A 15,493-nucleotide genomic window follows, 5' to 3' on the forward strand; every position below is an offset into this window, starting at 1 on the left:
GTCAATCATTTTATATTTTACTGGTGCTTATTTTAGATGGAAAAAGCCTGAGGGGCCTGACAAGATTTTAAGTCCAACTGCACGAGTTGCATAGACTCAGAAGAGAGAGATTCAGCAGCAAAAGAAAGAAATACATGGCTACTGAGATTTTGAAACAAACATTCCTATCACTGACACACATCCTTATGGTCTTAAACAGTTCTCTGATATGCTAGAACGTTGATGGTGATGACCAGGAGTTGAGCTGAAGTAAGAAGTTTAACCTTTCTTAGTCATCAGAATAGACTGTGTCAGAGAACTTCTCTCTGATGTCACTTGAGTAGGATGGTTTCCTTTATGGACGAAAATCTGCTTTGCAGGGGAAAAATTGCCTTTTAGAAGGAAAACTGCTTGTCAGCTGGATTGTGAGAGAGATGGTTGCTACTTAACCACAGGTGTGGGGAAGATACAAAAGCTAGACTTCCACGTTCTAAGACTGTGCATTGTATGACACAAGGCAGTAAACAAAAATTCCTACAAACAAGTCTTTCAACTAAATGAATAACATGACTATTTGTAGCTATAATAACTATTTTTAAAATGAGGAAAACTTGGGTTACAGGTGAAAACCCATTCTCAAAATCAGGGAATTGGAAAATGCTAAGGTTCAGGGAAGTAGATTGGTTGGTGGGTTGTTTTTGTTTTGTTTTTAATTAACCAGCTAATATTTCTTCTTTAGTTTTAGCTCAGCTTCTCTCTTCCGATACTGTGATACACTTGTTTATCCTGCACAAACATTGCGGTGCCTATTACCTGGCATAAAAGGAAAACAGAAATCTCCCGTTTCATTGACAATGCTGCCATCTTTTGTAGGCTCCTACAGTCTGGCTTCATCTTTCACCCTGTATCAAAAGGGGAATTTCAGGCCTCCCTGGTGAAGGTTTGGAGTGTACCTCCAGTGCATTCTGGATGAATGTGGAAAGAGTTGATCCCTGCTATATGTTTTGAATCCTGGGATTGCTGATTCATTTTGATGGGATGAAAAAAAAAATGCAGTCTGTGGTATAGTAGTGGATGGTACAAAGTCTCTTGTAACCATATGTTAAGAGTAAGGTGTTACATGTTGTGGGCTCTGAATTGTACCATAAGGATAGTAAAGAGCTTGATTCCGTCCTTAATTAATGGGTAGATTAGCAATTTATAGATCAATATGTATTTCCTTTGGGATAGTGTGGTCAGTAGCTCACAGCTCAAAGATATATGGGGTAAATCTGAGATAAATCTGATACTGGCTTTTCGCATGATTTATTTCATGGCCTTAGGAAGTAAACATCATTAAGCTAAAGTTTTCCTCTCAGTAAAGTATGGATGACATGTTGGCCTTACAAGAGGATTGTACGGAGTAAATGAACTCCTAAATATTGGAGAGCCTCCAGTAAAAGGACTAAATATTTTAGTCAAGGGAGCACAGTAACTAACATGCACGTTTGAGGTCAGCTGCAAGTCAAAAACAGTTAAATCTTTTCCTGCGTGGGTGGAAAAAGAAAAAAAAAACTATGACGGTTGGGACTGACAGCCTATGTTAACCTGTGAACTGATGTGTTGAGTAATGTGGATTTACACATCTCTCCATGGATATGGGGTTTTAATGAGGCATCTTAAAAAGACCCTCAACTAGTCACAGCAGAAACTCCACAATACAGAAATTGATCTGTTTAAAGAGAGCTGGCTCTGAAACATAAACCTATTGCCATGATCGAGTGACAGCTCAGGGCTCTGCTCAGCAGCTCTGAAATTAACACTTCACCTGCCAGTTTTGTTAACGATGCTACCCTTTGCCTCTACTTTTTTCCTCCTCTCATTTTCATTACTTTTTGTTGCCAGTATCAATTTGGATGTGAAGCTCACATAAAAAGAGCAAGCCTATTTTGAATGCTGTGTCAGGGCCTATTTTGTTTCAATGTTGGACAATGACTGAGAGCTGAGGGATGGTTAGTTCTGGGTGAACAGGCTGTATCAGATAAAGCTGGGCATGTAAACGCTGAATTGATATTCAAACCCATGAACAGCAATACCATCAAAATCCAAATATCAATTCTCTTGCAAATCTCTGCATTCAAGCTCATCTGTCTTTGGGAGACAGCATGGTGGAATGACAATGAGCTAGAATGTGCTCCTGAGGGATCTGTCACTAGTAAATTGAAGGAGTTTGGGCCTGAAGGAAGCAAATCTTCATTTTTGCTAAACAATCCTTGCCTAGAGGGAATTCCTCTATGCCACCTTTGAATGATAAGCCAAGCATTCTGCTATTTTGCTAATATACTCACTACAGGAATAAAGTGTAAATATTTCCAGCAGCTTAATGAGTTAGTTTACCAAATGAGGTAGCCATTTTCTCTCAGGGAAGCCAGCAGAGAACCATTTTTGTTTAAAGTAAAAAATAAATGGCTCTGTTCCATTGCAGTTCCACCACAGAAGAATGTGAATTCCTGGTGCACACTCTGAGGGTTGAGCATTTTGTGAATGCTTTCTATTAAGATGCTAGCAGCACATCACCACTGTGAGAGGGAAGCAAGCTCAGATTTGTAATAAAGCTTGTTTGTTCCACCCCCGCCCCCCCCCCCGCCCCCCGGAGGTTAATTTTCTTCAGGGCTATGACACATTGTTTCCAAATGGATGAGAGAGTCACAAGCATTACATGTTGTCACTTTTCCTTTGTATATCACAAATTCCCTTTTCACTGTAAAAAGACTTTCAAAGAGAAGATCATTTAGACTGGAGGCACAGGGAATTCAATTATGTATTTATTTTGTGCAGGACAGAATCATAGAATGCTAGGATTGGAAGAGACCTTGAGAGGTCATTGAGTCCAGCCCCCTGCCCTCATGGCAGGACCAAGTACTGTCTAGAGCATCTCTGATAGACGCTTATCTAACCTGTTCTTAAATATCTCCAGCGATGGAGATTCCACAACCTCCCTTGGCAATTTATTCCAGTGTTCAACCACCCTGACAGTTAGGAACTTTTCCCTAATGTCCAACCTAAACCTCCTTGGCTGCAGTTGAAGCCCGTTGCCTCTTGTTCTATCCTCCGAGGCCAAGAAGAACAAGTTTTCTCCCTCCTCCTTATGACACCCTTTTAGATACCTGAAAACCGCTACTATGTCCCCCCTCAATATAGATTTGTATAACTGCAATATTTTGAGGTAATTGTGCACGACGGTACAATCCCAGCTACATAGCCATTCTGTGTAGTGACCTAACATGCAGGAGAACAGACAATGTGCCAAATGGAGTCACATAGCTCAAGGCCTATTTAAGAACAAAGCTAAGCAGAAAATTGAGCAAGTTAGTGCCTCTGACAGCAACATCATGCAGGCTGTCCAAAACCTCAGATCTGATGCTCATCTCCAATTCTTTGCACAGCTGAACTGTTCTGTACTTTGTTGCCTTTGGAAATGGAATGCAGCTGTTGCAACTCCAACATCAAAATATTGCACTGATTTGTACTGCTCAACAGTCGAACTACAGAAAGAAGGGATCAAAGCAGGTGGTGTTAATGTGCAACTACAGCCTAGATAATCAGTAATTCTTCATTTTGCAGATAAATAAAAATGGAAAATACAGACATAATTCTTACTGAGCAGGTTTGGTCAAATAGTTGTTCACATGTTATAATATTTTTCACATGCTCATTGAGTTTAATTGGCTTCCCCTCCTTTCCTCCCCCTTTCTCTATTTGATCTGCACAGTTACCTTTGGCTTCCTGGATAAAAACTTGCTTTTCCCTTCAGGTTCACAGGGGTACATGAAAGAGATATAAGGAAAAAGTTATGGGGTTCCTTTTCACAGTCTCGTGCACTGTGCACAGAGGATTTGAAGAGTTCTGATTTGGAAATGCTTCGTACAAGTGGAAATCACAAGCAATGGGATACAGTCCTGAATTGCTGTACTGAGTGTCAGTTGTTTTAGGGAGACTATAGTTTGTGCTTTTAGGGCAACATTGACTCACTTTGGAAGGCAGTCATATTCCCTGCACAGTGGGCTGCTGGTTTTGGCCATAACAGTGGGAGACAAGAGCATGTGAAGAAGCCATACTCAAGGAGCCTCTGATCCCTAACCACTGCAGGCAGGCCCACTGACAGTGGGGATGAAGTAGGCAGCTGCCTGAGGGCCCAGCAATTCAAAGTGGTCCCAGGCTCCCAACCAGCACTGCTGCTTCTGCAGCACTAGCAGTGGCAGCCAGAGCCCCAGGTCCTTTACTTTGCCACCAGAGCTCTGGACAATATGATCCAGATGGCGCTGAGGGGAAGGGCAGTCCAGGCAGCACCAACGGTGGGCTGCTTTGGACCTGCCACTTCCATCCAAGGCTCTGCCCCTCAGGGATGCCGAGTCACCCCTCCACCCAGGGGTGTCAGCTCCCCTGACTGCAGGTCTTTTCCTTATCCAGTAAAGTGTCTGTGGGAAAGGGCAATTGGGAGTAGATTAAGCAGGAAGAGACTTTTGTGTCTGCAGTTGCACTGACGCAGTTCTCAAAGTACTGTGATTTGGGAAAGGGATAGCAGCCGTTCTTCCCAGCCCATAGACCCTCTCACCTGAACACACTTCTGTGAAGGTTTTTGCACAAAGCCCAATTGTGGGATTTGTGCGAGGAGGAGGGGGTTTCAGCTTTGCTTTTAAACTGGGTCAGACTTTGAGAAATCATTTTCAGCATTTTTCCAGGTGCTATTGAAAATGTCTTTGTGTAAATAAAAATAAACTCCTTTTGCTTCCTAGATGGCTTGCTTGATAGTATAGTGTAGTTAGTTATAATCCTCAGTTTGCCAGTGCCTTGAGAACTCAGTTCTCTCGCTTGTTAGTTTAAAAAAAAAGTGTTATTTAAACCACACACAGGCACAATGCCACCATTTATATCCAACCTTCCCAGCTTTATATCTCCCTTGACTTTTGGAGAAAAGGATTAAATGGGTCCAAGATTTAGAATGGTGGTTTTTGCTTTTTTGAACCATAACTCACAAAGTTTTGCAAAATTAAAAACACATGCAAAATATTGCTCTTATTTGACATTGAGATGGAGCAAAGCCAGGAACATGATCATAAAAATTTTCCTCTGAAATGTTGGGTTTTAGATAAAATGGTAAAGCTATGTAAATCCTGCCACATGTCTAGGTTTACCTTCATTTCATTAAAATAGTAAGTGGCAGATGGAGGCCTAATTAATACCATGTGAAAGGAAAATGAATTCAGGTTTTAGTGATGTTTGAAATCTTATTTCAGTGTGAAAGTCTGTTTAAACCAAAACCTGACCTTGCTTTAAGTTAGGGTAAGAGGAAGCTGCGTACCAAATTGGCTGGTCTTAATTCTCAACATTTAGGAGGAGTTCTTGAACTAAGAGACTCTCTGACAGAGACACAAACTCAAACGGATTAAAGAAAATAATTGTTGGGCATGCCTGTTGTTTCAAGTGTGAGAAATGTGTTTGAACAAAGTGATGGGCTACTCAGAATTTTGCATGGCAGTGTCCCTACAAGCTGTTTTTTTTCAAGTATGCATACTTGATTTAATGGAGTTCCTGTTGCTGATGTTTTCAGTGGTCAGTATTCTAGTCTAGAAAAATGGAAGTCAGCATGTGTAGATCAGTCTAGGCTAAATTTAGTAAACTTCCATTTTCCATAGACTGAATGAAATTGCTGTTTCACGATGCATTACACATGAGTTGCTGGGGTTGAAATGGTGGTTCAATAGCATAGGAAGATAATGTGTTTAAGGGTTGTACGGTATTTCTCACCTGCTTGCAACTATTGTATCAGAGCTGAAATTTCTGATAAATGTCTAGTTTCTGGGTCAAGAAAGAGACTACTGGGACACTTTTCATTGTAATTGCCTTTCGAGAAGAAAATACAAGAGTTCTCATCTGCTAACTTGTTGGTGATAAATAAAGCAAGGCTTCCACCAGTTAATCATTTCCATAGGTCTCCAGTATAATGGAATCCTTCGGGTACTAAAGCTGAAAGCTGGAATAAATGAGAGAGTAAAAGGGGGACTAAACCTCAGCACGTAATTTAATAGAATTCCCTATAGGCAAAAGGCACAAAACTGTCAATCTTAACTGGAAAATAAAAATCAAACTACGGCTTTCCTGGTATGGCAAAGATTAGTTAAAAGTTGAGATAAGGACCTTTTTTCTATTTAGGATGTTCTAGGAACAACTTCTATTTGGCTATGCTTTGTAGCTTTCCATGTGCTTCATGAAATATTTCATAAATGACTGCCTATAACCGTGAATGCACTTTTATGAAGGCGACTGTGCCTTCATAATACCTTACATTTATAAAGCTGTTTCATCAAGAATGGTCTCAAAGTGCTTTTCTGACCTTAGACGTAAGTGTCACTTCTACCACCATTGAAATGCAACCATTTCTGGAATGAACATAAGAATGCAGGGGTGTGGAGGAGGTGTCACCAAATGAAATCAATGGGTAGCAGGTTTAAACCTAACAAAAATAAATTTTTTCTTCACACAGTGTGCAATAGGCCTGTGGAATTCCTTGCCAGAGGTGGTTGTGAAGACCAAGACTTTAACAGGGTTCAGAAAGAAACTAGATAAATTCATGGATTGGAATATTGGTATAGAAGGGTACAGCTTACTCAGGAAGGATAGGCAGGGTAAACAGGGAAGAGGTGTTACCTTATATATCAAAAAAGTGCACACCTGGATTGAGGTGGAGATGGATGCAGAATACAGACCTGTTGAGAGTCTCTGGGTTAGGTTAAAAGGGATAAAAAACAAGGTTGATATCACAATACAGGTCTACTGCAGACCACCTCACCGGGTAGAAGAGGTGGATAAGACTTTCTCTAATAAATAACAAGATTATCCAAAACACAGGATATGGTGGTGATGGAGGACTTCAACTACCCAGATATATGTTGGGAAACAAACACAGTCAGACACAGACTATCCATGGACTTCATGGATGGTGATTTTTTATTTCAAAAGGTGAAAAAAGCTACGGGGGTGAGGGAGCAGTTCTAGATTTGATTTAAACAAATAGGGAGGAACTCATTGAGAAGTTGAAGGTGGAAGGCAGCTTGGGAGAAAGTGACCATGAAATCATAGAGTTCATGATTCTAAGAAATAATGAAAGGGAGAACAGCAAAATATAGACAATGGATTTCAGGAAAGCAAATTTTGATAAACTCAGAGAGCTGGTAGGTAAGGTTCCATGGGAAGCAAGACTAAGAGAATAAACAACTGCAGTGTGTTGGCAGTTTTTCAAAGGGACATTATTAAGGGCCCAAAAGCAAGCTATACTGCTGCATAAGAAAGATAAAAAGTATGGTAAAAGACCGTCTTGTTTTAACCAGATCTTGCATGATCTCAAAATCAAAAAGGAGTCATATAAAAAGTGGAAATTAGGAGAAGTTACAAAAGATGAATATAAGCAAACAATGTGTGTCTGTAGCGGCAAGATTAGAAAGGCAAAGGCACAACATGAGCTCAGACTAGCTACAGACATAAAGGGTAACAAGAAGTCATTCTATAAATATATTAGAAGCAAGAGGAAGACCAAGGATACGGTAAGTCCACTGTTCAGTGATTTAGGCAGTGGCATGAAGAGGACGCTTATTAAGTTTGCAGGTGATACCAAGCTGGGAGAGGTTGCAACTGCTTTGAAGGATAGGCTCATAATCCAAAATGATCTGGACAAATTGGAGAGATGGTCTGAGGTAAACAGAATGAAGTTTAATAAGGACAAATGCAAAGTACTCCACTTAGGAAGAAACAATCAGCTTCATACATATAGAATGGGAAGCGACTGTCTCGGAAGGAGTACTGCAGAAAGGGAATTAAGGGTCATAGTGAACAACAAGCTAAATGTGAGTGAAGAGTGTGATGCTGTTGCAAAAAAAAGGAAACATGATTCTGGGATGCATAAGCAAGAGAGTTGAGAGTAAAACATGAGAAGTCATTCTTCCGCTCTACTGGGTGCTGATTAGGCCTCAGTTGGAGTATTGTGTCCAGTTTAGGGCACCGCATTTCAACAAGATGTGGAGAAATTGGAGAAGGTCCAGAGACGATCAACAAGAAAGATTAAAGGTCTAGAGAACATGAGCTAGGAGGGAAGACTGAAAGAACTGGGCTCGTTTAGTTTAGAAAAGAGAAGGCGTAAAGGGGACATAATAGCAGTTTTCAAGTACCTCAAAGAGGGTTACAAGGAAGAGGGAGAAAAATTGTTCTCCTTGGTCTCTGAGGATGGGGCAAGGAGCAATGGGCTTAAACTGCAGCAAGGGAGGTTTAGATTAGACATTAGGAAAAAATTCCTTACTGTCAGGGTGGTTAAACACTGGAATAAGTTACCTAGGGAGATTGTAGAATCTCCTTTGCTGGAGATAGTTAAGAGCTGGTTAGATAGACATCTATCGTGGATGATCTAGATGGTGTTTGGTCCAGCCAAGAGAGCAGGAAACTGGATTCAGTGGCCTCTTGAGGTTCCTTACCGTTCTAGTGTTCTATGATTCTATGGTGAATAGGTCCATCAATGGCTGTTAGCCAGCATGGGTAGGAATGGTGTGTCTAGCCTCGGTTTGTCAGGGGAAGAAAGTGGATGACAGGAGCGGGATCACATTGATTAACTGTTCTGTTCACTCTCCTTGGGGCATGTGGCATTGGCCACTGCCAGAAGACAAGATACTGGGCTAGTTGGACCTTTGGTCTGACCCAATATTACTGTTCTTTTAAAAATTCAGCAGCTATTGCACATCAGGAGAACTTAGAACAAGCAAAATTATAGCAGGGATTTTAGATAGATTCTCTTTATCTGAATTTGAAATTTGTCCAAGACATTAGAGTTAACACTTCACTCTTGGACACGGAAGTGGAAAAAGGTGTCTGTGGGTATTCATGGAATGAATATGGTCAGGAAACTACTTCTTGTCCAAACTAAGACAATGGCACTAGCACACCGCCCGTAACTCCAATGCAGGGGATAGATTCAATACTACTGTAACTAAAAGGAACAGATGTCATCTGCTAAGTTATCATCAGTATTTGCTGCTTTTTCTGGACTTTCATTGTATGTCCATTTCAATTTTCAAACTATTATGGAAGTTTTAAAACTGCATGATTGAGTCAGGAAATTACACAGTCAAGGTCATATCTATAAACTTTACTTTGTCCTTGTATACTTTTTCACAGCACGTAACTAACCTGTTTCTTAAATAGTAGTGTATAGAAACCCCTTCTACAATCTTCTGCACAAGTTCAGTTTTTTATAATAATATAGATGCCGGATAAACTGAATGAAAGACATTCACAAACCAGCGATGAAAACTAGATAGCCAGCATTGCGCACAGCATGCTACAAACTAAGTCACATTTAATTGGCATGGGGCAAATTTGCAGCCAAGTTACATTGTAGTTACTTGTGTCATCATCTGAATTGGACCAAGAAAGTAAGGTGCTGCTGAGTTGATTGAAGAATATATAATATTTGGTTGCCAGCCAAATGAGTTTTAAAAAAACCCTATCTTAGAACTTATCAGAGAAAAAATGAGTCTGTAAAGATATAATACTAGACCATTACAGCAATTAATTTAAGTATAAAAGATTTTAAATATGATTGTAGAAAATAATGCAATATGTAGCCTATATTATTGGAGAAATAATATGTGATCATGTAATTAGGCTCAACCATGTGGCACACAAAGTAGGGGACTAAATGCTTGTTTTTTAAAAAGGCAGGTATTGGCATCTGCTGAACATTTAGAAATCTTAATTAAATTCTGTCGAAGATGGCCTACTAGGTAATATGCAGGTGAGGTAGTCAAGAGCGCTTGATAAGCACAAGTTATCATACCACTACACAGTTTCTTATATAGATAACCTCAATCTGCATGTCTGCACACATGTACGCATTGTTCTTGTTAACATAAAAATAATGTAAGCATGCCCTTAAACTTATGAAGTATAGTCTCAGTGCCAACTCATCAGGATTTTCTAATGTTCTGATATCAGCATTACACAATATGAAATAACGATTTGTTCAGAATGTTGAGGAATTCTGGGTGCTGATGCTCAGGAGGTAATTTTCATATTCTTTTTACTGGATTAATAAGAGTAGCTGAAAGGGCCAGTCAGGATAAATACAAGCATGTGGATGAGGAAAGTCAGTTTGCAAAATACAGGTTGCTTTCTTACAAAGTTAAGTGAGATTATTTTAAAAATAGATTTTTGTCAATTATTCTCACTGGACTGTAATGAAAATTGTTCTGTATGGCTCAGGCAGTCCTGGCTGGCAGCTTTAAATAGTTTTTATATGTGCTTTGCTTAGAGGCCTCCAGCTGTTTTCTTTTTTATTAGTATAGCAACAAATGTATAAAAAAGAAAAAGATTTTTTTACAAATGAAGCAGAATTTTCAACTGTCAAATACCTTGTCCAGTATTTTTTCAGAAATTGACAACCCTGCGAATTAAATACTAAATGTAAGACAAATATAATACGAGCAGACTCATTCATCTAGTAACTGTGCATTCTTCTTATGCAGATGGACTCTGAGTTCAGACCTTGAGATTTAAATGACCAGACAGTAGCAACATTTTCATTTATACTTGAATTTGAAATTCCGTCTTCCCCTTTCTGCCTACATCTATAGTAATCCCTGCCTCCACATTACAATAATCATTCCAGCTGTGGGGACTGTTCTGCATCCCTTCAAAGTGGGTAATTCTCAGTGAAGAGAATGGGAGTTGCATGTGATAGAACTACAGGGATTTGGCCCATGTTGCAAACTTAGTTTTTGTGGGATGGATATGAGATCATTTTAATTCCGCAAATCCCTCTTTACAATTTAGCTCTTCCAGGATGCCTATAAGATGTCAGCCACTTAGAAGGGCTGGGCAGGAAGCGAGCCACAACTGATGTTCATTTTGCCAAGACATGTTCATTTTCCTGTCTCTTCAGCTTCCCCTTGTTTGCTGCTTCCACTTACAGAAATCTAGATTATAAACTGTGAGTAGGAGCGTATTACACTTTTGCCCAGTCGCTAGCATGTTGAGTTCCTGATCTCAGTCAGGCCCTCAAGTTACTATCGTAACACAAATACCCACTGACCATGGTTCTCTGTTATCATAGGTGGGGGAATGCTTTCCCAAACTGCCTCATCAGGCACTGCCCATGTTTTGATGGAGGCCCCCGGGCTACCTGCCCCCAGCCTGCTTGTGTGGGTGATAAAGGTTGGGAAAGGCAGGCTGGGGGCCAGGCATCCATGCCAACAACTGGCTCCCTGGAGCTCAGGAGGCTGGGGTCGGGGGGAGGGGTGGTTCTCACACCATCTTCTGGCCTCCCCAGAGCTCCAGGGACAGGGACAGCTGCACCCATGCTACCTGACGGTTCCCTGGAGCTCCATAGGCTGGGGGCCAGTGGCCACATTGTGTGGGGGCAGGGAGTTGGGCAGTGGATATAATGGGCGTGGCCTTGAGTTGAAGGGGTGTGGCTGGGCATCTTGCTTCCCTAAGCTGTGGGGTCATCCACAAGGTCCTACCGTTTGGCCTCTACTCGGCCCCCAGAGTCTTCACCAAGACCTTGGCAGTGGTGTCAGCCTACCTGCACAGACAGGGGGTATTTATATTCCAGTATCTGGATGACTGCCTACTCAAAGGGGCCTCGAAGGAGGTGGTACTACGCATGATACGCGTCACAGCAGGCAGGTTCTCTTCGCTCGGCCTGGTTATCAATCTGCCAAAATCAAAGATAGACCCCACACAGGACATAGAGTTCATAGGGGCACTCATAAATTCTATTACAGCGAGAGTGTATCTACCAGAGACTCGCTTTCGGGCCATCAGCTCCCTCGTGCAAGTCATCACCTTCAGCCCTACGGTGCCGGTTCTGACGTGTTTACAGCTGCTGGGCCACATGGCAGCAGCAACATTCGTAGTACAGAACGCCAGGTTACACATGCGCAGCATGCAGCACTGGCTGGCGAGCGTATACAAACCGGCAGCACACACCGTTCACAGGGTGGTGTCACCCACAACAGTGGTGCGCAAATCCCTGCAATGGTGGATAAACCCCAAGAACCTGCTTACAGGGGTACCCTTCCACCAACCACAAATATCGGTTTTTCTTACTACAGATGCCTCCCTCATAGGGTGGGGAGCACACATGGGCAAAGAGGTGACGCAAGGGCTGTGGTCCTCCACGGAGCGATCACTGCACATAAATATACTGGAGCTCAGAGCAGTGTTCAACGCCTGCAGACACTTTCGAGACCGTATACAAGGCAAAGTAGTCGGGATCAGTACAGACAATACCTCCACCATGTTTTATATAAATCGGCAAAGAGGAGCTCAGTCCCGTGCCTTATGTGCGGAAGCAGTCCGGTTATGGAACTGGTGCATCGCCAACAATATAACCTTGAAAGCCTCGTACTTACCAGGCGCTCACAATGTGAAGGCAGACCAGCTGAGCAGGCGTTTCGCACTCACACACGAGTGGCAGATCCGTCCCGATCTGCTACGACCGATTTTTCACGCATGGGGTTTTTCCCAGATAGACCTGTTTGCTACTCAACACAACAAGAAGTGCTCACGATTCTGCTCCAGGGCAGGACTGGGACGGGGGTCCCTGGGGGACGCATTCGCGATCTCCTGGAGGGGCCCCCTGCTTTACGCTTTTCCTCCCACAGTGCTCATCCACAAAGTCTTGAAGAAAGCCAGGAGGGAAGGAGCCCGAATGATCCTAGTAGTCCCAACGTGGGATCGACAGCAATGGTTCCCCCTACTCCTGAGCATGTCGGACCGGCCACCGATGCCCCTTCTGGTGGCGCCGGATCTGCTTACCCAAGCCCAGGGGTCCATAGTGCATCCACACCCCCGAGGCCTGCGACTACAAGCGTGGTTAATCCACGGCTCAGCTCCCTAGAGAGCACATGTACGGAGGAAGTGTAGCAAGTCCTAGAAAGTAGCAGGAGGACTTCCACCAGGAAGACCTACAAGCAGAAATGGACTCGCTTCACGGCATGGTATTCTACCAAACAGCTAGCCCCCCTTTCGGTGCCTATGCCTGTGATATTAGAGTATTTACTGGACCTCAAGAGAGGACTCTCACTATCCTCGTTAAAGGTCCACCTTGCCGCCTTTTCGGCGTTCAGACACGAAGAGGAAGGGCACACGGTGTTCGCCCATCCCATGGTTACCAGGTTCCTCAAAGGGTTGGTAAACCTATACCCCCCTTGGACACCGCTTCCACCTTCGTGGAACTTGGACCTGGTGCTTAATGCGATAACGGGACCACCGTTCGAGCCTTTGGCCATGGTTTCCCTCCGCTTCCTTACGATAAAGACTACCTTTTTTCTCGCAATCACGTCAGCTCGCAGGGTGAGCGAGCTTGCAGCAGTTATGGCAACGCCACCCTGCACTGTTTTTTCCAAGGAGGCGGTAACCATACGGCTGCATCCAGCCTTTGTTCCTAAAGTTTCTTCTGAGTTCATATTAACGAACCTATCGTTTTACTCTCGTTTTATCCAAAGCCTCATAACTCTAACAAAGAGGCGCGCCTACACCTCCTGGACATGAGGAGGGCGCTAGCCTTCTATATAGACAGGACCAAGTCCTTCTGGAAAACGGATAGACTCCTAGTCTCTATCGCTCCCAAATCGAAAGGAGAAGGTCTCTCTTCGCAGAGAATCTCGAAGCACATCGTATCCTGCATAAAAATGTGCTATGAACTCAAAAAGACTCCTTTACTGGCCACGCCCAGGGCTTATTCCACTAGGGCGGTGGCGGCTTCAACAGCCTTTTTCAAGGGCGTTGCGCTAAAAGACATTTGCAGAGCGGCGACCTGGTCATCCTATGACACCTTCGCCAAACATTACGCCCTTCACAGGGTATTCCAAGAGGATACCCGTCTCTCTACAGCGGTCCTCTCGGGGACAAGCTGCACATAATCCGATTACCCACCTCCTATCTTGGGTTACTGCTGGGTAGTCACCTAATGTGGAGCACCCACGGGGACACTCGAAGAAGAAAGAAAGGTTACTCACCGTAGTAACAGTGGTTCTTTGAGATGTGTCCGCGTGGGTGCTCCACTACCCGCCCATCCTCCCCGCTTCGGATCTCTGTTTAGTGTTTTGCAGGAGCATCCGAGGCAGTTGGTCAAGGAACTGGCGGGGACCGGATCGTGCACGTGGCCAGGAGCGTGCAAGGGAGCGGTGCGCACCGGCGCATGCGCGGTCCGGCAGAAACTGCTTGGAAGATCCAATCTGCGGCACCGGGCGAGCCCGACACCTAATGTGGAGCACCCATGGGGACACGTCTCAAAGAACCACCGTTACTACGGTGAGTAACCTTTCTTTAAGAGGGATTTCCAAGTTTATTGCCCTAGTGATAAGACCTCTTACTATATTGGTCCTAGCTGTCTTAAATCTTCCTGGTTCAGGTCATCACAGTATACAAAATCGTGTTGTGTTAAACAAGAAGTGTGTCCTCTGGCATTAAACTTGAAACTTTAAATGGAGAGTCTCTTCAAGAAAAGTAAATTAATGTTTGTCTCCTTAATTTACCCTAACACATTACATATATACTTTTTGAGGCAAAGGCACTGAAATGTCAGCAAAAATCATGTCGCTTCCTTTCTCTGAAGTTTCACCATTGTTTTAAGCCCCCAGGTGTTTCCTTCACATTTTTAGGCTCTGTTTCTGTAATCCTTTGACAGTTGATGTTTCAGTTCACTTTGTCCATACTATAGCACTCCTAAGGCTATTTACTTGTAGGGACTTTGTCTGAAGCAGGAGTCCCAAGACTGTATCACTACTGAATTTCAGTGTTAAAACCAATAAAGCTTCTCATTTGACTTGGAAAGAGTTTTGAATCTTTTTTATCTTTTTGGCTAGAAATTTCCTTAGAGTTTTCTTTTCTTGAAATTCTTAACTCTTTGAACACTGTACGTCAGCATGCAGATCCTAAGTAAATTTGAGCAGGCTGTATTCCCATAAATAAGTATCTGACTCACTATTCCTTACGTTTTCTAAACCCATTCTCAGTTCAGTCCCACACTGCTCCTCCAGGATGGAGGTGTGAGAATGGGAACCTGGAGGTGGGGCAACAAGAGTGGGGAGGCAGGGCTCTGGGGCTGAGGGAGGAGACAATAGAAAAGAGAGAACACAGAGACCCAGTCGTGAGCGACAAATGGAAGAGCATTGGGGAAAAGAGGGGTGGGGGTGCATATAGAGCCTGGCCTAGGGGAAAGTGGGGAGAGAGGAGTGGGAGGATGCACAGAACATCTCCCATGACCGGGGGGTCAGTGGTCTGGACGCAAAACCCCTTAACACCAGTGACAGGCTGGGAAGGAATGGAGTTCCTGAAATGGTTGGAGATGGGAGTGGCGCATAAGGAGCCAGTGAGCGGGAGGAAGAGGAATGCAGAGAGCCTCTGGTGGCTGCAGTGTGCTCAGCCTAGACAAGCTGTGGAAAAGCTGTGGGGAAAAATGTGAGTGAACTCCTGGTTTCAGGTA

The 15,493-nt window shown here is 43.3% G+C and overlaps 1 protein-coding gene across 4 annotated transcripts in view; it reads left to right on the forward strand.

The window, feature by feature from the left end:
* APP (amyloid beta precursor protein) overlaps positions 1–15,493 on the forward strand; it is a 364,206-nt gene that overhangs the window by 264,794 nt on the left and 83,919 nt on the right. The gene's annotated exons all lie outside the window — the stretch shown is intronic.

This window comes from Carettochelys insculpta, chromosome 1 (assembly GCF_033958435.1).
Source record: "Carettochelys insculpta isolate YL-2023 chromosome 1, ASM3395843v1, whole genome shotgun sequence".
Lineage (NCBI taxonomy): Eukaryota > Metazoa > Chordata > Testudines > Carettochelyidae > Carettochelys > Carettochelys insculpta.